The following is a 24,543-nucleotide window of genomic DNA, read 5'->3' on the forward strand; positions in this document are numbered from 1 at the left end:
AGCACATGTGTATAAGTCTGCAATTTCACCAGCAAAACCTCTTACCAAGATTTGTCTTCTTCACCTGGTCTAATGTTTGGCTCTTTAAAAATTGAAATAGTACATAAAGAATTTTGGATTTACAATTTTCTAGGAATCTGAAATTTAATTTACCAAATAGTTAGGAATTAGTCTATAGGCATTCTGCTGTTCTTTTGGGGTGTGGTTGAGTCATTTTCAGATGTTCTCAGAAGAACTGAGCAACCATGTCATGGACCCTTCTTTTGAATTTCCCAGGACCCAAGTCATACCAGTCAAACCACTTGCTCTTTACTAATATTTATACCACAAACATATCAACCAAAGTGGAGTTTAACAAACACCATATCATCTAGAAAAGAATCTCTCCTATCAGAGTAATTTAGGTTTTTTTAGAGAATTGTGCCCTATCATTTGTTCGTTGGCCAAAGGAAGTCTTCCTCCGTAGCACTGAAATAGATTCTGTCTCATTCCTGCATACCTGTCCATTCCACATGGTGTGTCTCTCGTAGTCATTCAATGAACTTCAGGTCACTCTGCCAAATCAAGATTTTCATGAAAACCATGATTTTTGATAGGACTTGCATATAATTTATAGACAAATTTAGGATTAATTTATATCTCCCTATTATTTATAATTCTCCATCTTTGAATATGGCTTATGTTTTCATTTCTCAATGCCTTCTTTTACGTCCTTAATGAAAGTTTTATAATTTTCTCAATGAATATTGTACACGTTTCCTAAGTAATTTTCAATTTATATTGGTATTTAAAATGGGATTTTTAAAATTAACTTTGCTACTTTATGTTTCTAGCATATGTAATGCTATTGAATCCTGTGTAGGAGTCATATTGTTTAGTTTGCTTGAAATTTTTTGGATTTTTGGTTTATTTATTTAATCACTGAATAATAAAAATTTGGTATCTTTTTATTTCAACTTTTAAACCTCTTTTTGGTTTACCCTGTATTATTTTACTATCTATGATTTTTATAAATATTTTTCTATTCAATATTTATAAGTAATTCAATAAATCTCAATTTCTATCTGTTTCACTACTAAATATGATGAATGGATAGAATTTAGAAAATTGCTATTATCAGTTAAGAAAGTTCTCTTGTGGCTTTAGTGTATTAACACACATTGTCAAGAAAGAGTGTTTGGATTTAGCAATTTTTACAACTTTTGACGGTTTTTAAGGCTACTTTACTTTGTTAAAATAGTTGCCATAAACTCTGATTTTTGATTGTAAGCATTTATGCAATCATGGGATCAATTCTCGGTCATAATAGGTTTCCTCCTTTTTTTACCAACTTTCTCTCATTGATGATAACATGACTTTATATTCTTGCGCTTGAAATGATCTCTAATAAAGCCAAAGAGCACTTTCTTATGTTAAATGTCTGGACTTTTTCATGAACAACTCCAAATATATAATTCAACAGGAATTTTCAATTTTTCAATTGTGTGAAAAATCTTACGTCAATTCTTGTCTTTGTGGGGGTTCTGCCATTCTTTTTCAATAAACCTGTTTAGTAAAGGCCCGGAGAGTGAATATTTTAACTTCGAGAGCCATTTGTTTCATGTCTCAACTACTCAAGTCGACCATTGCAGTACAAATGTAACCATAGAGAGTACACTAAATAAGTATGACTGTGTTCCAATAAAACCTCGTTATGGACACTGAATGAAGCATTGACAGAACTGAAGGAAGAAATAGACAATTCTTCAATAATAGTTGTAGATTTCAATACCACACTTTCAATAAAGAAAAGAAGATCAAGACAGAACATCAAAAGGAAATAGGGACCTCATCAACACTATAAACCAACTATACTTAACAGATATACAGAACACTTCATACAATAAGAGAAAAAAATATATTCATCTCAAGGGTGCATGCAACATTTTTCAGAATAGATCATATGTTAGGCCATGTAAAATTCTCATTATATTTTAAAAGATTGAAGGCATATAAAGTATGTTTTATGATCACAATGGAATGAAAGAAATCAACAATAGAAGGAAAATTGGAAAATATGTGGAAATTAAACAAGATAGTCTTAAAATCAATGAGTCAGAGAAGAAATCACTAGAGAAATTAGAAAGTACTTGGAGATGAATGACAACAAAACCACAACACACCAAAACTTTTGGGATGCAATGAAAGCAGTGCTCAGAGAGAAAAGTGTAGCTGTAAATGCCTACATTAAAAAGAAAGAAATATCTCAAATCAATAACTTAATTTTATACCTTAAGGAACTAGAAAAAAAGTGGCAAACTAAACCCAAAGCAAGTAGAAGGAAGGAGATAATAAAGGTTAGAGTAGAGATAAATAAAATAGAGAATAGAAAAACAATAGAAAGAATTAATAAAACCAAATGTTGGTTTTTGGAAAAGATAAACAAAATTGATAAACCCTTAGACTGAAGCAAAAAAGAGAGAATACACAGTAACTAAATCAGAAATAAATACAAGTTCATTAGTATTGATCTTGAAAAAACTATGACAAATTGTATGTCAAAGAAATTAGATAATCTAGATGAAATATAAAAATTCCTAGAAACACGTAAATTACCAAATCTGACTCAAATGAAAAAATCTAAAGACATCTATAACAAGTAAACAAATTAAGTAATCAAAAATCTCCCAACAAAGGCAAGCCCGGGACCAGATGGCTTCACTGAGTGGTGAAGTCTACCAAACCATAAAAATGAATTAACACCAATGCTACTCAAACTCTTCCAAAAGAGAAGAGGAGGTAAGACTCCAAACACATTCTACAAGGCCCGTACTACTCTGATACACAAGATACCACAAGAAAAAAACTATAATCAATATATATTAATATAGATACAACAGTCTTCAACAAAATAATAGCAAATCAAATTCAACAGTACATTGAAAGAATGGTACATCCTGAACAAGTACAATTTATCTCAGGAACGCAAGGGTAGTTCAATATAAGAAAACAATCAATGCAGCACACCACATTAAAAGAACAAAGGGGAAAATCATATGACCATCTCAACAGATGGAGAAAAAGGATTCAAGCAAATTCAACACAGTTTCATTATAAAAAGCATTCAACAAACTAGGAATAGAGGGAGCTTCCTTAACATGATACAGAGCATTTATCAAAAAGTCACAGCTAATGTCACTCTCAATTGTGAAAGACTGAAAACTTTCCTTCCTAAGATCAGGAACAAGAAGAAGATGACCACTTTCACTACTGCTATTCCACATCATATTGGAAGTCTACCGAGAAAAAATAGTCAAGTAAAAGAAATAAACAGGGTCCACATTGGAAAGAGAGAAAGACAGCTATTTTTACTCTCAGATAACATGAGTTTATATACAGAGCATGCTAAACTACCTCCCCCTACAACCAACACACACCCAAGCATACACGCAAACTGCTAGAGCTAATAATCAAATTCAGCAAAGTTGCAGGGTCAATTGTTTTTCTAGACACTATCAATGAAAAACTGAAAAGGAAATAAAGATTAAAAACAACATTCATAAGAAACTGCAAGAGGTCTTGGGTAAAGAAAGCAATATTGACATGAAAAACAAATGACTTACGCTTCTTGATTTCAAAGTTTACTGAAAAGCTACTGAAATCAAAGCAGTGTGGTATTGGTGTAAGCATACATAAAGACTAGTAGAATAAAAGCGAGAGTCAAAAAACAAATTCAGACATCTATGGTCAATTGATTTTCAACAAGAGAGTGAAGACTATCCATTGGGGAAGGAATTGTCTCTTCCAAAAAATTGGTGCTGGGACAACTGAGTAATCACATGCAAAAGAAAAAATTGGATCTCTATCTCACCCCATATTAAAAAAATTAACTCAAAATTAATCAACATTGTGAATATAACAGCTAAAATTATAAAACTATTAGAAGAAAAGATAGGGATAAATCTTTATGACCTAGATTTTGGCAATGGATTGTTAGATTTGACACCAAAACCATAAGAAACCAAAGAAAAAAATATATAAATTGAATTTCATAAAAAGTAAAATTTTTGTACATCAAAGGACATTATGAAGAAAGTGAAAAGATAACTGACAGAATGGGAGAAACTATTTTCAAATTGTGTATCTGACAAAAGTTTAGTATTCAGAATATATAAAAAACTCTTACAACTCGTCAACAGAAAGACAACCCTACTGAAAAATGTGTGTAAGACCTGGACAGATATTTTCTAAAAAAGATCTACAAATGGCCAATAAGCACAGGAAAAAAATGTTTAAGATCATAGGTCATTATGGAAATGCACATCAAAACCACAATGAGATATCACTTTTCACCCTCTGTGGTGGCTTTAAACAAAAAGCAGAACATGACAAGCATGGGCAAGGATGTGGAGAAATAGCAATCCCAGTACATTCCTGGTGGGAATGTAAAATGGAACAGCCTCTGTGGAAAACATTTTGGTGGTTTCTCCAAAAGTTAAACATAGAAATAACATATCACACAGCAATTCCACTCCAAGATTAATACCCAAGAGAAATGAAAACATATGTTCACACTGAAACTTGTACAGGAATATTTACAGCAGTATTATTCACAATAGCCAAAATATGGAAACAATGATCATCAATTGATGATTGGATAAGCAAATTGTGGCATACATTTGTGGTTATCCCATTATCAGAACAAACCACCAGGTATAAAAAGAAATAACAATCAGTATACAGATTAACACAGTATGAGAGAATACTATACTCATACAAATCTAATAGCTTGTGAAATACTTGTAAAATGTAAATGAAAACATTTTAACTTGTCAATAGCCAATTATTTAAGGAAAAGAAATAAAAGAAGAAAAACGATCTCGAAGAACATCCAGACACATATAAATTAGTGAATTACTTTAAACTTAAATAACATTTTATTATATTACTTTAAATTACATACACTCTTTATTTTATAAAGGATATTTAATGACTAAAACCTGACACAGATTCCTGACATAGGAAATAATTCCATGAGCAAATCTTACATACAAATATATGCAAAAAAATTTATTCCAAATCATATTATAATATCCCATAATTTATAAAAGAATTATTATAGTCATGCAATAAATAGTATTCTCTCATTAATTAAATTAATAAATTGTCTATTAATTAAAATAAAATATAGCAACCATATATATTATCCCATACACACTATTGGACATTTTCATTCATTTGTCTCAAATCTTATGATTTGTCTTCAGTGTGAACTTGTGACTTTCAGGATACTTTGCAAAAAGTTGTGTAATTTTATGATTATTTTCATGTAGGTTGTCTACATTCACTATTAATAACATTCCATGAAACAATATTGATTTAATTTCTGTTTTTATTTATTTTTGCTTTAATAGTAATGCTGTTAACTTTTTAATATTTGTTGTGTCTGGTCAACTTACTGAATATTCAGTATATCCTATTATCTTTGTAATGTGATCATTTCTCTTTTTTTTATTGTTATTCAATTGTATCAAAGATAGAATGATATGTCTGTCTCCTTATAATGATTGAATTCTATAATTCTATTTTCTATTACTGAATAGTTTGTATTTCCAGAATAATGTTATGTAATATACAGATAATATGAATTACGATGCTTGATGGTTATGTGAATGCCTCTATTGTTTCACTATTTATTTCTGAATTTAAGATGGACATACTTCTTTTCTCAGTTTATCTATACTCTGTGCAGTTTATTCAATAATTTTTCAGAATTTTCTAAATTAATTTTGTGCTTTATTGAACTTTATGGAAATTGCAGTGGTTTAAGTAAGTATGTGATTTTTTTTTTAATATGCTAGCTGCTGCATAAAGCAAACCGGAACATTTCAGGAGATTTGTATACCGGAGGCTTATGTTTCCCTCTCGCAGTAGTCCAATACGGGTTTCCTTGTTTGGCAGGCAGCTTTCTCCACACGGTGAATCAACGATCCAGTATCCTTGCACTGTATTCTCTTATCATTCATTAGGACCTCCTTTTAACTGAAATCGTGCTTTGGTGCTCTACGTCACTTCCACTCCCATGCTTTTCAAAAGAAATAGCCACATAGTCCTACCTACATTCAAAGGAGGTAGGAACCAGGTAGGACTGGAAGATGCAGTCCCAGGATAGATAGCATCTCCTCAGCCTCGACTTTTTATCTAGAAGTAGGAACGTGAAAAACTAACAGTTATCACAGCAAGACTAACCACCTATAATTGCTGAGACTACTTAGTTTAGCATCAGACTCATTCTTACCTTAATCCCTCTTTCAAGTAAAACATAACACAGTGGTACTTGAATACAGTATAAGCACACTTTGTCTTCTCTTTCTGTATTGATAATACTTTGTGAGGTTTTCAGTGCCAGAACAAGGACAAACAATTAAGATACAAATATTTTTAGCTAATATTAAATGCAGTTGATGTTGATTAAAAAGTAACATATTTGGTTTTTGACTGACATAATGCACTTATATGTTATTCATTTTATATAAACTGACTGCTGGTTCACCCTCGGTGTTTATAAATTTTCATCAGACTCAGATTCAAGAAGTATTCAGAATTTTTTAGATAAAAAAACAATGCCTATTTGTTATAAGCCAAAGTTTTGAGTGAGTAAAATCACTGCATCATTGCGATTACTTTCTCTGTTGTAACAGACCAGGAAGATTGGCCACGTATATTTGCATATAGATAAACTAAATAATTTCAGGCATCTCTATGAGTCTATTGTGAAGACAGAGGTAAAATGAAGCAAGCAGTTAGACTGGCAGACTTACCTTTGAGAATATAAGACCCACCACTAAGATATTTAAACAAAATAGTGGTCATCAAACTTGTGACACAATCACCTGACAGGCTTATCAACAGCAGGTGGTCTGAAAAATATAGACTTTGGTGAAATTTATAAAGTTTACTTTTTTTCAATATCCCAAAGGGCAAATTTGCCCTGGGTATTCTGTGACTGCAGTGGTGATCCATTTAAGATCTTGGTCTTAAATTACTGCTTGTACCTGGTTATAAGAGCAAATTACTTTCATAAAAGGGAGCATGAAGATTGAAGAAAATACAGTATGACAGTTTGTTAATAATTACAACCCTAAGCCCCTTGATACGTGATTATTGGTATTTAAGCCTTGAGTTTAGGAGGACCTGGATGATTCATTTCTCAAGAAAGAAAGGGAAATGAAATAGCAAGTTAGTGAGACATTTAAGTGACCACAAGGTGTTCACACATTTTCTAGCACTGGAGGGAAACTGAAATAAATACTCCTATCTCTTTCTTGGCTTAAAGTAAGTAAAGTAGACATTCTATGGAGTCTAATACTGATACTGACAGGGGAGAGAGAAATGGAGAAAGCTGTAGTAGTCAATGAAGTTATCATAAAGAAGGATGGAAAAGATAAGTGGGTAAAATTTGCAAGAAAAAGGGAATTCTATGGATTTCACTTCTTCAAAGATGTAGATGAAGGAATAATCATGGTGTATTGCCGGATTACTTTCCGTCTAAATTACGTTGTAGGAAGAATAGAGCTCTGGACAGAATGGAGGATAAGTTTAGATCTGTAGAAGAGTGTCAAATTTTAAAAAGTTCTTTTATTGCATTTGAATTTTTATTGTGAAAATGACTAATATGCATATTAATTGCAAAAATTGTGAAAAATATGAGTAATACAAGTGGTAAGATAAAAATCATTCATAGTCACATCAGAAATAAATAGCCTATGTTCACATTAATAGGTACTGCTTCCTAATAGCGTTTTATTTTTATCTATTTATAATAACAGTGGGATCACATTGTGTGTGTGTGTATGTGTGTGTGTGTGTGTCTGTGTGAATCATATTGTGGGAATTTTCACATATAACATTTTTGAAATAACAATTTTTCTTTTGAAAACACTACTCAATTGCCAAGTAGCGTTATATATTACGCCAACGTTGGTCAAGTTTCCCAATGTTAGCAACTATCAATGGCTTTTTTTTTACCTTTTCTTCATCTCCTTTCTCTTTCCTTCATTCCTTCTCTTTCTCTCCACTTCTTTCCTCCATCCCTCCTTCCCTTGCATCCTTCTTCCCATCCTGTTCTTCCTTCCTTCTAGCTTATGTATATAATGTTAAAAGGATTATCCCACAATTTATCTATTTTTGTATTTATTTGGATAGTCCTTGGAAAATAATTACTAGGCAAGACCCCTTTGGCTAAAGAAGAGCTTATGAAACAGTAGACTGACAGTGGCATATAGGATGAGTTGGAGAGAGTAAGGGTCCAGAGTTAGGAATATAAACTGAGGTCTGGGGAAGCCCCAACTAGGGGTAAATGTTGTCTTGGTTCTCCTTTCCCCTTCCCCTGGATATTCTCTCTCATTTTTTCTCCCCATTTAATTTTAGGCTTTTAATATTTTTAAGAGGAGTGTAGGGACATCTACACAAAGAAAAGTAATAAGAAAAACTACAAAAACTTAGAGCAAATAATAATAATAATAAAACCACTCAATTCAAAGGACTGGAGTTGTACATGCGCTAGGGCAGTTCCAGGGGACCACAAAATATTTTTTATTTCCCAATATGTAGTCAGAATCTAAAACTGATTCAATTTATATTGTTGCTTCCTTTTTTTCTTAAAGAGAGCATTTTCAGTTAAAATGGTCCTTCCTTAGAACACCTAAAATGAATCATATAGTTCTCCAAAAGAAAACAAATGTAAAAATCTTAAATTATGAGAATAATTGTACTTTCACTAAACGTTCACAAACACAGGTATAAAACATCCATCATCTAAGATTCTGTGTCTCTAATTAATTCTGTGCTATTAACATAGTAACCCTGTTTTGTAAGAGTAGAATGACAAATAATATTTGTAAAAGTGTTCTTTGTGATGCTCAGACTCCTGTGATTTTTATCAGGCCTAACAAAACATCATTGCCTTAAAGAGATCCATGTGTAGAAATTCCACACCTCAAATATATTGTGCATTTTGGATCAGTTGTCTGTATCTCTTTCATGCTAAACCAATAATCAATTCTGACATTTGAGTAACTTTACACAGTTCTTTCAACCAAGATTATTATTGAAAAATGTTTTGTACAGGCATCCTCAATTCTTTGTCTAACCCAACTTAATTTTCTATTACTTTAGCTACTATATTAAAGTACCAACCCAGGTAACCAAAATGAATATGCCATTTTGATCAAAAGACTTATAAATTGGTAGAAGAATAGACAAGCTGTCAATGGCATTTCTCGCCTAAGGAAATTGGCATTTGGAAATATGAATAAGTAACCTTTCTCTTAGTCTACAGTTGGGTAGTGATTTTATAGTGTCATTTTCCTGAGACTTTGACATATTTATTTGCATTTGTAACTTTTGCTTTCAAATTCTTTCATTGTTGAATTTTTTCCTCCTACATATTACAGGTAGTACTAAGCTGTCTCTAAATACAAAAGACACTCTTTTCTCTTAGAACCTCCTCTTTCATCACTCCAGTATTTGATTCTTATAAAATTTGCATTTATTTGAAAATCTATGGCATAGAAAAACTTTAGTATCTAAAAGCAGGTTTGCTAGCTTATGACAAGTGTTCAAGATCAGGCTTATCATTTGTTCATTCATTTTTTAGTAGTGTGGAATCAGGACTTTGGGCAAATACATTTAAAATTTCCAAGTACAATGCATTATTTTTTCAATTAGAAGAGCTCCTTGTTTTCTTTGTTCTTTTTTACTGAAAACGGTGTATATGTATATAAGGTGTGCAACATAGTAATCTCATATACATATACAAAGTTAAATGATTACTACAGTTAAGCTAATTAACGTATCCTCATCACATAATTACCATTTTTTGTGTGTGTGATGAGTGGACTTGAAATCTACTCTCTTCGAATATTTCCAGTGTTTGGTACAGTATTCTTAAGTAAAGTCATCATGGCTGCAGATTAGACATCTAGACTTATTCATCCCCCATAACTACAAATTTGTACATCTTTTACTAATATATCTCCATTTCCCCCAGGCTCCCAGCTACTGGTTAACCACTGTTCTACTATCTACTTCTATGAACTCAATTTTTTTTTAATTCTACATGGAAATGAGAGCATAAAGTATTTGTCTTTCTCTGTCTGGCTTATTTTATTTAGCATAATGTCCTCCAGGTTCATCCACGTTGTCATAAATGGCAGAATTTCCTTCTTGCTCATGGCTGAATAATATTCCTATATATATATATATATATCACATCAACTTTATCCATTCATACATCCAGAGACACTTAGGTTGTTTCCATATCTTGGCTATTGTGAATAACTCTGCAATGAACATGAGAGTACAGATATTTTTTTGAGATACTGATTTTGTTTCCTTCAAATATATAACCAGAAGTGGGATTGCTGGGTCATATGGTAGTTCTATTTCTAATTTTTTAAGGAGTTCCCACACTGTTTTCCATAATATCTGTACTAACTTACATTCCCACCAGCAGTATACAAGGGTTCTCTTTTACCTATCTCTTAGCCAACACTTGCTACCTTTTGTCTTTTTGATAACAACCATTCTAACAGGTAGGTGATATTGTGGTTTTGATTTGCATTTTCCTGATGATGGCTGATATTGAGCACCTTTTCATATAGCTATTGGCCCTTTGTATGTCTCCTTTTGAGAAATGTCTATTTAGGTTCTTTGTCCATTTATAATTAGGTTATTTGTTTTCTTGCTATTCAGTTATTCGATTGCTTACATATTTTGGGTATTAATCACTTATCAGATGAATGGTTTGCAAACATCTTGTCCCACTCCTAATGTTTTCTATTCAAGCCATTGATTGTTTCCTCCGCTGTAGAAAAGCTTTTTAGTTTCATACAATCTCATCTGTCTATTTTTGCTTTCGTTGCCTGTGCTTTTTGGGGTCATATCCAAAAAATCATTGCCCAGATCAATGCCAAGAAGCTTTTTATGTAAGTTTTCTTCTAATAGTTTTATGGCTTCAGGTCTTATGCTTAAGTCTTTAATCCATTTTGAGTTGACTTTTATGTAGAGAGTGAAATACAGGTCCAATTTTATCCTTATGCATGTGGAAAATCAGTAACAGAAGGAAGATTGGAAAATTCATAAATATGTGGAAATTAAACAACACACTTCTAAACAAGTAATGGGGTGAAGAAGAACTCAAAAGGGAAATCTGAAAATATCTTGAGACAAATGAAAATAGAAACAAACATACCAAAACTTATGGGATGCAGCAAAAGCAGTTCTAAGAGGGAAGTTTACAGTGATAAATGCCTACATTAAGGAAAAGAAAGACCCCAAATAAGCAACCTAATTTCACATCCCCAGAAACTGGGAAAAAGAAGAACAAATTAAGCCCAAGTTAGTAGAAGGAAGGAAATAATACAGATCAGAGCAGAAGTAAATGAAATAGAACCTAGAAAAACAGTAGAAAAGAGCAGTTAAACAAGAATTGGCTTTTCAAAAAGATAAGCAAAATTGAGAAACTTTTAGCTAGACTAAGGAAAAAGGAAAGAAGACTCAAATAAATAAAATTAGAAATAAAAAAGAGACATTACGACTTATACCACAGAAATACAGAGAATGACAAGAGACTACAGTGGACAAATTATGCCAACAAATTGGATATTCTAGAAGAAATGGATACATTTCTAAAAATATACAACTTACCAGTCTATATCATGAAGATATAGAAAATCTGAGAGATCTGTAATGAGTAAGGAGATTGAATTGGTAATCAAAAACCTCTCAACAGATAAAAGCCCAGAACAGTTGGCTTCACTGGTGAATTCTACCAAACATTTAAAGGAGAATTAATATTAATCTTTCTCGAACTCTACCAAAAAAATTAAGAAGGAAGGAGTATTTCCGAATTCATTTTGTGAGGTCAGGGCTATCCTCATACCAAAACCAGATAGGGACACTATAAGAAAAGAAAATTATAGGCCAATATCCCTAATGAGCATAGATGCAAAAATTCTCAAAAAATACTAGCAAACAGAATTCAACAGCACATTAAAGGTATCATATACCATGGTCAAGTAGGATTTATCCCTGGGATGCAAGGATGTTTCAACATATGCAAATCAATAAATGTGATACACCATATTACCAAAATGAAGGATAAAAATCATATGATCATCTCAATATATGTAGAAAAAGCATTTGATAAAATTCAATTCTTTCATGAATTCAATTTCTTTCATGATAAAAGCTCTCAACAAATAAGGTATAGAAAAGATGTACCTCAACATAATAAAGGCCATATATGACAAGCCCACAGCTAACATCATACTCAATGGTGAAAAGTTAAATGTCCTTCCTCTAAGAAAATGAATAAGAAAAGGATGCCCACTCTTACCACGTCTATTCAACTTAGTACTGGAAGTCCTAGCCATAGCAATTAGGCAAGGGAAAAAGAAATAAAAGCTACCCAAATAGGAAAGGAAAAAGTAAAAATATCTGTTAAAATTAATCCACAAATTCAGAATACAAAATCAACATACAAAAAGCAGTTGCATTTCTATACACTAACAGCGAATTCCCCAAAAAAGAAATTAAGAAAATAATCCCATTTATAGTAACATCAAAAAATACGTAAAACTCTTAGGAAGGAATTTAACCAAGAAGTTGAAAGATCTGTACACTGAACACTATAAAACTTTTTAAAAGGTAATTGGAGAAGATACAAATAAGTGGAAAAATATCCCATGTTCATGGATTGGAAGAATTAATATTGTTAAAATGTCTGTATTACCCAAAGTGATCTACAGATTAAGTGCAATCCCTATCCAAATTTCAATGGCTTTTTTTCACAGAAATAAAACAAAAATCCTAAAATTCATATGGAGCCACAAAAGATCCCAAACAGCCAAAGCAATCTTGAGCAAAAAAATACCAAGTTGGAGGCATCATACTACCTGATTTCAAAACATACTAAAAAGCTATAATAATAAAAATAAATGGCATAAAAATAGACATATAGACCGGTGGAACAGAAAAGAGAGCCTAGAAATAAAACCACGTGTTTATGGTCAATTGATCTTCGACAAAGATGCCAAGAACACACAATGAGTAAAGCAGTCTCCTCAATAAATGATGCTGGGAAAAGCTGCTTTTTTTCTTTCTATTTTCATTATATCTTTTTTACGGCAAGCGTAAATCTTCTGAGGATATGATGTTAGTTTAACTGATTCTTCCTTACAATTCAATTTGCTTCACTAAATAGTAAGAAGCATGATTTGGATACCTAGAGTAATAAAGAAGAGTTCACATTCCAGGTTTCCACTTCTACATGTGTGACTTGGGGAAAAAGATCTCACTTCATGTTGTGTCAATATTTCCTATTATGGATTTTGGTAACAATAAATTTTTTTTTGCAGGGGTATCAAAACAATCCTTACATTGTGTTTTCAGACTCAGGTAGAAAAGTACCACCAATGAGTTATACGTTGGCCTCTATTACTAAGAATGAGGCTTAAAAGTTGAACTTTATATCTTTCTTTCTGACAGCCGTAGCCCCACACTATTGCCTCAGTTCATGCTGCTTTCTTTCTACTAAACAAAGCTATTTAAAACCATTTTTCTCAGTGCTTCCTATTTTACATAATATCTAATGTTGTTTCTTTATTAATTCAATTAAACAAAATCATTGTGCCCCTACTGTACACAATGCAGTGTTGGATGTTGGGAATACAAAGATGAATAAGAATGTGAATGGGAAGATGTATAAGCAACAAAATTCAGCCATAAACTATCCCATTTCTGCAGTTCCTTTCTCTATTTCTTATCTTGACTCCAACCCTCCATCCAAAAAACAAACAAACAATCAAATTCACTCACTTTGCAGCCAGAATTTTTGTCAAATCCTTGACTGGTCTGCGAATGAACTTCAGGATAAATTCCAAGTTTCGAGCCATGAGTATGTAGGGCTCTGTTGGGCACAGGCCCTGTTTCTGCCTCCATCTTCATCTGCTCATATTTCATGATTCACAATTTCCACCCTCAAATACAAAATGCGTATCATTTCCATTCACTTTATCTTTTTTATGCCTGTTTGCTCATGTTCTCTCTCCCCAAGAAACCCACTTTCTACCTTTTTTTGGTATTATTATTCTCCCCTTAGGTCAGGAGACTTGTCCTCCAGGCATCCTTTGTTACTTTTTGCCTGTGACTTCATAGCACTCTTGCATATATCTATCCTAACATTAATAACTACAGAGAAATTGTTTGTTGGTGTTTCTGCCCATATCTCTGTACCTAAGCTTCTTGAGGGATGGAATCATTCCTTCATTTTTTTTTTCAGTCCTGACCTCTAGCTCAGTGCTGACAAACTGTGTTTGTAAAGGGACAGATAGTACGTATTTTCGGCTTTATGGGCCACACGATCTCCCTCACAACTTCTCAGCTCTGCTGTTGTAGCATCAAAGCAGCCATAGGCAATAAGTAAATGAATGAACATGGTTGTGTTCCAATAAAACTTTGCTTACTGAAACAGGTTCACTGGCCTTACGCTGCTGGCCCTTCCTGTAGTGTGGTGCTAATAATATAGTGCCAAATAAATGTTGAGTGAGTGAAGCAATGAATGAATGTCTGATTTTTTCCTGTGCTTAAATTCTAAATGGGTAAAATGCCTAGTATTCTGTTCCTTCTGCAAGGGCCCTGTACTATGGTACCCTGTTCCATAGTGATTAGTGTCTTGCCCTGGAATCCGGAGAACTATTTGCTGCAATTTCACTTCTTAACGAGCTTGCTTAATACCTGCTGCCTAAATGAGTTTTCTCTTGCACATTCCCTGTTTTTCTGTTGATGCTCTGTCTTTATGCTATGAAATCCCATTGTCTCTCTATTGCCAGCATCCTGTCTTTAGCAATGTCTGCATATCTCCTCTGGGCCAGGGACTGTGAAGCAAGGATGAATCAGACACGGGCTCTCTCTCCCCCAAGGCCACGTGTGTCACGTAGAATTGCAATCACATGCAAGGAATGGGAAAACATATTCCATTGACTTAAACAATCAAGGCTTTTTTTTTTTTTCTCCAACATCAGTAACATCACATTCCAGGATTTGTGGCAGCTCAATGATGCTTTTAATTCTGTTGTATTCTCTGTAGGTAAGGCCTTTGTCCTCATGTTCACAACGTAGCTGCTGAATATCTAGGCATCATACCCACTTCCCAGGTAGCAGGAAGAGAGAAAGAGACAAGAACACCAGCTTATTTGCACTGGTGTCAGGTCTATATCACACCACCATTCCTAACTGAAATGCAGATTGAGAAATAGTGGCAACACCATTCCGACTTCTACAGCAGAAGACACCTGGGACATAGGGCTGCAAGGATATTGAGTGAATTTCCCTGAACTGTGTGCCACATCATGCTACCTCTGTATACTGATTTGTAAAGCTAGATGTTTTATTACACTGCAAATAGGTCTAAAATCTGCAGCTTTGGCCAAATAATTTTCAGAATTTTCTTAAACATCGTAAAATTTAATGTTAAATTAGGGCTAGTCTGTCATCATGTAAATTTAATGTTAAATGAGGACTCTTTTGTGTGCAAATTATCATTTTGTTTATCTAGTGCTCACTCTCTCTTACTACCTTCACTATACGACCTTTTCACATTGAAACAATTTTTTCCTATTCTATCAAAATATTAGCACATTTTTGTTATAAAATTCTACATGTAGAAAAGTATAATATATGTTCTAATATTTGATATTTGAAGAGCAATTTATATTTTCAAAGTACTTTAAAATCACATATCCATTAATCTTATTTGAATATTATATTGACCCACTTTTTCTTTCATTGTGAATAAAGGCTTTTAGTAGAGACCTGCAGTAATTGAATGTTATAGTTAAGGAGATGAAATATCTCACATTCATTTCTCCATAATGAAATCTCCATGCCTTCATATCTAAAAATGCATTGCTGAAGAAAATAATTTGGTTGTAATTCCACAGTTCATAGACAGATTGCATTAGACCTGCCACAAAAAAATCATCTGCTTTGTGGTAATAATTATTATTAATTATCAATATTTCAAAATAATGGGAATACAGTGATGAAATATATGTCATCACATAACCCACTATTGAAAAATAACATGGTAAGGAGAAAGCAGAAGAAGCTAAAGGGCAAAGGGAAGTTTTATTCTCTTTTGGAACTAGAACACCACCTTTCCTATGACCCTGCAGAGATGTTTTAACATTTCTCCCTTAATGTTTTTATTTTTGCTCTTTAGCGATGTATATATAAATAATTTAATGTTTAGAAAGGAATTATCATATGAAGAACGATATATAAATAACTTACTTTAATTTCAAGAAGGTTATCAAGGATGCTTAAGATTTGCTATGAAAAGCTCAATCACAATTTATAAGGAATCCATTTAATTAGTAAAAATGAAATTACATATTCAAGAGAGATAGCAAGTTTTCAAATTGTTTCTTACAGCAACAAAGATAGCATTATTTATTATAGCCTGCTTCAATCCTTAAACCTACAAATAATATACAATTATACATGATATATTCAGAGTTCCCTTCCTTCAGTAGTAAGATGTAAAAAAAAAAATACTTTCCCTCTTTCAATCTCTTCTCCCTCGTTCCTTCTGGCTTACCTTTTATTATAGAGTTACCCCATGACACCCCAAAATTGAGCTCTTGCCTAAATGAAATTTAATATCTGCAAATGAGGTCTCAGATTGCCCTTTTAGGTTATTGCAATCTTAATAAGAGATTAAATATTGAAGTAACACTTATTGGAGTTGACATGAACCTCCACTATTTTTATCTCTTTTTTTATCTTAATGCAATTTTATACTTACAGAAAAATTGCACAAATAGTGCAGAGTGTTCCTGTCTTCATTTTACCAGATTATTCTTATGCCAGGGTGTGGATAACAATAGTACAATTATCCAAACTAAGAAATTAACATTCATACAACTTTATTATCTAAATTAAAGACTTAATTAGGGTTTCTCCTGATATATCATTAATATCTTTTTGATGTTGCTGTTCCAGGATCCCACCCCATGAGCTCCTATTTCACTTAGTTGCTATCGTCAGTCTCCTTCAATCTGTGACCGTTTCTCAGTCTTTCGTTCCTTTCTTTAGTGGCCTTGACACTTCTGACGAGTATTGGTCAATTCTTTTTCAGACTATCCGTTAACTCGTGTTTGTCTAATATATTTCTTTTTTATTGAGATACAGTTGACATATAACATTGCGTAAGTTCAAGGTGTACAACGTGTTGATTCAATACAGTTATGTCTTGCAATATGATTACCACAATATCATTTGCTAACCCTTCTATCACGTCACATAATTATCATTTTCTTTATGGTGAGGGCATTTAAGATCTAGTCTCTGAGCAACTTTGAGGTATATAGTACAGTATTATTGACTGTAACCAAAATGCATGCATTCATTCTCCAGAACTTATTCATCTTCTAACAGAGAAGGACAAATACTGTATGACATCACTTATACGTGCAATCTAAAAACAGTGAACTTGCAGAAACAGAGAGTGAACCATGGTCATGAGGGGCTTGGAGGTGGGGGTATGAGGGAGTTGTCTAACATTTTCTTATGATTAGATTAAGATTATGTATTCATTGGTGAGGCTGCCACAGAAGTGATGTCCCTCTACTATTGCATCATTTCTGGGAGTGTGTGATGTTAATACATCTTTTTACTGGTGATTTTAACCTTGATCACTTGAATAAGGTGGTATCTGCCAGATATTTGACTGTAAAGTTACTACTTTCCCCCTTTTTCATTAATAAATGTATTGTGAGAGGTATTTTGAAACCATGCAAATACCCTGTTTCACTTCTACCCACTATTTTAGTATCCATCAGTGAGTCTTGCCTGCAACAATTATCATCATGGTGTTCTAATGATTATTTTCTTTTTCTTTCATTTCTTTTACATTTATTAATCGGAATTCTTTATAATGAAGAACTGTTTTTCTTCTCCCCATTTCTTTCTTTCTTCATTTAATAATTTGTTTATATCAGTATGGACTCATGAATTTATATTTTATTCTATGGGGTTTTTTTCAATACCTTTGTTATTTTGTTCCTTCCAGTTTTCCAACTTTGGCTATTGGGAGCTCTTTTGCAATGGTTCCTCTGCCCTTTTGACCTGCTCCTATCATTTTCTGAGCATTTTCTAGCTTCACAAAAGGCTCCAAGATCTCTTATGTTTCCTCTGCTCTCGTCTTGGAATAAACCATTTCTCCAAAGATCCAGGTGCCTTTTATTGGGGAATAGTATCAAGAATGCAACATGTATGTTCTGAGAGTTCCCATTGTTACAAAGGTGTAACTTATAGGCCCTCTCAACAAATGGAGCTTGGAAACATATGTATGTATATTAACCCATGTATACGCAGGTATCTGTATTTGTTTCTGAATCTATCTGCCTGTATATCTATTTTAAAACCATAAGTTCACATTGATACTTCCATTAAATGCAGTATTACATCACTCATTCTAGCCCTCCTCCTTTCATTATTCCTTCTTTCCCCAATAATAAGAAACCCAACTCACATGATCTAAGATATATTTACTTATTTGGTCAACAGTAGTATATACTTAACAGAGTTTCAGAATTCTAATCCTCATTCCACTGAGAAACAAATGTACACATCCTTAAACCACTCTTAATAGAACATTTTATCAGGTGAGAGCAGTTAATTTACTTTTGGTATTACGACTTCAAAATAATCCCCAAACACTCATTAAATGTGTAGGGAAATAAAAATTTTCTGTTGTTTCTTTGTTTTGCTATTTTCAAATAATGCACTCTATTTTCAGGGCTAGAGTTTCATGTAAAGCTAATTGTATTCCTGTGTGTCACATATTTTGATATAAGTGCATATTTCCCCTATAGATTTTCCAGCAGAGAGAGGAAAGTGGGCTTCATGTATCTCATTACATGACTCCTCTGCACGTGCCGACTTAGCCACCACGCTAGAGCAGATGTGCCCCTGAAGAATTTCAGTGAACCGTCATGCTCACTCCATGGAAAAGTCTGGACAGATGAGTACATCTTAGCCTCTCAAGCACAATGGAGTATAGATGTACAAATTATTGCCATTATTATAATTGCACTGCTATGCCATATTGAATGACTTCAGTGAATTAGCATTACATTATAAAGGCTATCTTAGAAAGTGTGTGAATAACCTATTACATTTTTAGAGAATAAATGAAAATGAAAGGAATAGGCAATTTTAAACTAAAAATGCAGTGGATGCAAGTTTTATTGATTTTTTGCTCATTTCACTTATGAAAGGTCAATTTTATATCAGCTTCTAAAAAAAGTAGTTGTTGGCACTTTTCTGGGCAAGACATAGATTAGTGAAAATTCCCTATTCTAACAGTGTCTTTGTAGCACATTTATTTTACCTTCTCATAATACACTAGCATGAAAATCTAGTTTTCAGCCATATTTGTATTTGGTTGAAATTGCAGTTCTCTCACAGACAAGGAGGTGTAACAAGAAAATAAATGTAGTGGGAGAAAGCCATAGATTCTCAAACATATGCAAGACAAGATGGCAGGAATTAGTGACCAGTTACATATACAAATAAAGACTTTGCTGTTTTGTCTCATAATATTTTGTTCTCCAACATGTACAGTTATTTTTGTATTCCAATATGTTTTAAGCACCATTGCCAGCTCTCTCTCTTAAAACTGATAAAACAGAGGATAATTCACTGATCATTCAACTCTGACACAAAAATACTTCCCGAGAGTCTCAAAAACTGGAAAGAAAATGTTAAATCAAATTTGTCAATTAAGCTTTAGCTTCAATCATGTGTGGAGAAACACAGAAATCATTACTTTTCTAAACCAGAAAAATAATATCAGGCTTAATATTAACCCAGCATATTTGGTTATTTAAAATCCTTGAAGAAATTATTATTTAGAGAGCCAAGTTTTCCAGATATTAAAGCGTATGCATTTTGTTACTTAAACTTTTATTGATCTTTATAATTTTGAATTGAAGTCACCCTAAAATAGTCTCATCTAAATATATTACTAATTCAAAGATAGGATATAAAACATAATCTCAACTTTATCCCTCCTAATTTGTTTAAAAGTGTTTATTAAGTCCTTACTCTGTGTCAGGTACCTCTCTTGGAGGGGGTAGGGGGTGGACGAGGGATGTTTTCCAGTCCAGAGTGTGGAATCTAGAAGCATTCCTCTAAGGTGATTCTGAGCAATATCAGTCTATCAAGATGCTTGCACAGTTAGAGGGAATTCTTTGCTGGCTGCATTCAGGCAGTTAGTAAACTCTGACTTTAGCAAAGGCCATCATATGTGAGGCTACCAGCTTAAGCAGACAATGCCAGAGGGACTGGTGGACACAAACTACGGCATCATATCATAAGGGCCCCTGAGGCCCTTTGAAGGTCACGAGTTTGTAACTGAGGAAGGTAAATTCAGAAATGGCCCAAACCAAGAGACGGATTACAGGTAAATTTGGAGGAGAGCTGGAGAGGAGGAAGCAGTGCATATGAGGATGAAGACAACATAAGATGATAACAACAAAGAAAATTTCTTTGTGTCTCAGAATCTGGGGAAAGAAAAATGTTTTCAAGCAGGCAATACCTGGTTCACAGAGTTTCTGTTTGTGTTATTGTTATTTCATTAAAAATAATGAAAATACTATTTGCTAATACTTATATAGCGCCTGCTGCATACCAGACATTGTTCTGGGAGCACTACAACTCACACTGCAAGGACTATATAGAAAATTAATATTATCCTTATTTTACAGGGGCACAAAAGATACACAAAAAGATTGAGTAACTTGCAAAGGTCATAGGATTAGCAAGTGGTTGAACTGGGATTCAAACCCGCGTGGTCTGGCTCTAGTTTTTTCTCTTTCCCGCTGTGACATACTACTTCTCAAATATGGAATCAAATGTTACCCTTTTCTTCTGTTTAAAAGGGATGGCTGTAACTTAACGCTGTTCCCTCTGTCAGAAGTGCTGAAAAGGTTGGTTGTGCTGTGTGGGGCATTATGAAGGGTTTTTCAATAGGTACGGTCCTTGTTAAGAGAAATCTCCCAAAAAACTATTTTCATAAGATAAAAATGAATACACATTTATGATGATGTCTTTCTTTCTTCCCTCCTTTCCTTCCTTCCTCCTTTATTTCTTCCTTCCTTTTTTTCTTTCTTTCTTCCTCAGACAAACTTTGCCTTTGGTTTTAACTATTTTTGTGGTATTCTATCAATAATATTAATATAGGAATAATAAATATGTGTCAATGATATAGTCAGTCATTAAACTTACTACTACTGGACGCTTCCAAAAAGGTTTTTGTGTATGTGACAGATTTAAAAAACTGAATGATTTACCAACAAACTCTCAAAGCCAAAAAAGCACAGATCTGAAAGCTACTTCAGTTTGTCTAAAAATGAAACTTGGAGAGTCTGTTCAGTTCTGGATTGAGCCCGTATTAGTGATTCCTTCCACAACATTGACCATAATTCCTACCTTTATTGTGATCTATTTAAAGATCAATATAAATTTATTTCTCTTTCGAGTTATCTGCATTTTACCATTCTTCGTGTGTGTGTGTTAGCACTTAAAAGTGATGGATTAAATCTCTTCTAAGGATTAGCATGCACAATGGGGCTATTCAAATACTATGTCAGTTTGAAATTTGTGATGCTTAAATCATTGAATTTCTGATTTTTCACTAAGAGATCAAGAATCTATTTTCTGCTCAGTTCATTCATTTTTATTTGCAGCCAGCCTATACCTAAGTCTTGGTCAAAATCATTTACTAACAACCTAGGTAATTCAGTAAAAAGAATTATAATACAATTTTAGATAAAAATTCACTCTTAAAATGAAATTTCTTCTCTCTGCTTAGTGTAGACTAAATATTACCCAAATCTTTCCTCCCTGATTGATTCCTCCCTGCATAGATGCAGCAGAGACATGGGAAAAAGACCTTCTAACAGGGCTGAGACATTTTGATCCACTTCAGCTGTGCTCTGCCTCGTCTCACGAGTTAGAAAATCAATGGCATATCAGCTTAGTAGTCACTGATCCATGAGGTAATTGCACCTTCTAATATCTTCAGCATAAAGCTTCTGAAATGGGCAAAGCCAACGACCAGAGGGTAAAACGCATTGTTTTTCTCAATTTTGTGATTAAATTGAGAAATAATCATCTCAGTCTATATTTCTAAAGGAAAAATAATATTGCCTCAGAGGTGTAAAGCTACTATTAAATACACTTTTATCATATTAAGATTATTATACTTCCAAACAACCGGCTTTCTTGTGCTGCAGATTCTATTTACCTGCAAAACGTATATGTAGTCTTCTAACCTAACTCATTAAAAAGCACTCTGAATTTCAATATGGAGAACTGGGCACTTCATTTTATAGTTAAACATTGTAGGAAATTATCCCCAATGCTTTTGTTATGCTGCTTAGAGACATCTTAACGAACTAGATAAGAATTCTTCTTTAGGAAAGAGATGTGCGCTTAAGTAAATACTACACAAATTGAGTATTAACACACAGGGAGAAAGTAAGATTGATGATCTGACAAAACATTAATTAAAAGAAGGAATATTGCCAAGATTTTCTTGTATAATTCAATTCCACATAATTCAAAGGCAAAATTAATTTACTGTTTCTCATTTGACAACAAAGAAAGAGCTTTCTATTGATTATTTTTTTAAATGTGTGCACACATGACATGGTAAAGCTCTATAATCAGAAACATAGTTGTTTAACCTCAGAGGTTTGCATTTAAATTCCAGAACTCCACAGAGACAACAGAACATTTCTTTGAAATGAAATGAGTTTGCATTTATTTCTGCAGGTTTCTAGGCATACACAAACATCAAATACCAATTTCGGTATTAATTAAAGGAAATAACCCTAAAACATTTGGCAATTTTTACTTTGAGCAGTTGCCAGTTTGCAAAGCCCAACATATGCTGAATATTTTATACGCAAATGATTTATTATAAAATTTACCAATGATGGCTAACACTGTTTTTTAAAGTTTATTTGCCCAAGTATCAACAGTTTTAAAGATTAAATGCCATTATGTATTATAATGCTGAGTATACTTACTAATTTAATCTTAAGAAGCTTCTTTAAACTTATTTAGTGTCACTGCCATTTCAAAAATGTGATTTCCAAATAATTTCCTCTTGAAGATTTCATGCAATTGTTGTTTGAAAATATTTAATTCTTCCATTTGATGAGGTAGGGGGATGAGTTTTTGTTCCAAATGTTTAATTAAATGTCTAGCGTTAAAGTGATGCCAAAGTGAACACTCCTTAGACTTATAAATATATAGAAACAGAAATCTGTTTGCAGTTGAAGTCTGAATTTTCAACGATAATTGATTCTGAGATACTGGTTGTATTGGTTTTAATAGCATTGATGTTGCTTAGAAGATGTAACATCATGGCAAAACAGTGAACTGTAGGTTTTCTACCCTGGGAATATTGTTCCTTGAAAGAGAATGTTTGAATGGAAAACTGACTTTGAAAACTTAATTGATTTGATTCCACCAGGAATCAGAACTGAGGCATAAACTTAGGGGCTATTAGTTTATTATGAGGTAGAATATCAGGGAAGCAGAAATAAGAGAGAAGGAATGAAACAAGGAAGAAGGAAGTCAATAAGATTATGTGGTACTAAGCTGCTACCACTTGGAACCAAGCAAAAATGATCATGTGCTCTCAGGGGACTCTTCTGAGAGGTTACAGAATTTCTGGTCCCAAGGAAGTCCGTGGCGAGGCAGGGAAGGAAGAAGGAAGAGAAAGCATTCAACCATGAACTTTCCTGGTCTAAACCAGGGGATGTTTGCTTCCACAAGGTGTTAACTCCACAGCACTTATTTTCTTCCACAAGCATGGGCTCTGACTAGGTCCTAAGAAGTCACAAGCTTCTGTGTCAAAAAGAAAGCTTTAGGACGTGACCCCATGGAGGGACGCACCCTAGCACCCAGGCAAGGTGCGGTTGTGCTGTGCTTACCTGCAGTTACAGAGTTGGCCCTTACAGTGGTTACTGAACCAAAAGAGTGGCCAAAGCTGGAGATAGGTGAGAGCAAGAGAAACTGAAGTGGCATATAAGGGGTGTTTGAAACAAAAGCAAACTTCTTCATTCACACTTGAATGGTAGTTTACAATTTAAGGTCAATTCATTAACCTGTACATCTATTCAAAAGTGTGGCACTAGCCATCTGTGTAGCAACAATATCTGAGTAAACACCTTAAAGCCAATTATTTACAAGGTACTTCATTTTCTTTATGGTGCTAATATTTGTTTAACTAGTGAAGATAATGATCTACCTTTACAAGTAGTTGTATACTTCACTAATAAGATATTTCTGAGCTATTAGACATTTTAACATTGAAATAACATTAGATTTCATAAGTCTGATGTTACAGACCATTTAAAATCACTTTGAAATTTTGAATGATGAAAATCTTTCAACCGTGTTTTTATAAAATGTAAATTT

The sequence above is a fragment of the Equus asinus genome, chromosome 9 (genome assembly GCF_041296235.1).
Source record: "Equus asinus isolate D_3611 breed Donkey chromosome 9, EquAss-T2T_v2, whole genome shotgun sequence".
In the NCBI taxonomy this organism is placed as follows: Eukaryota; Metazoa; Chordata; class Mammalia; order Perissodactyla; family Equidae; genus Equus; species Equus asinus.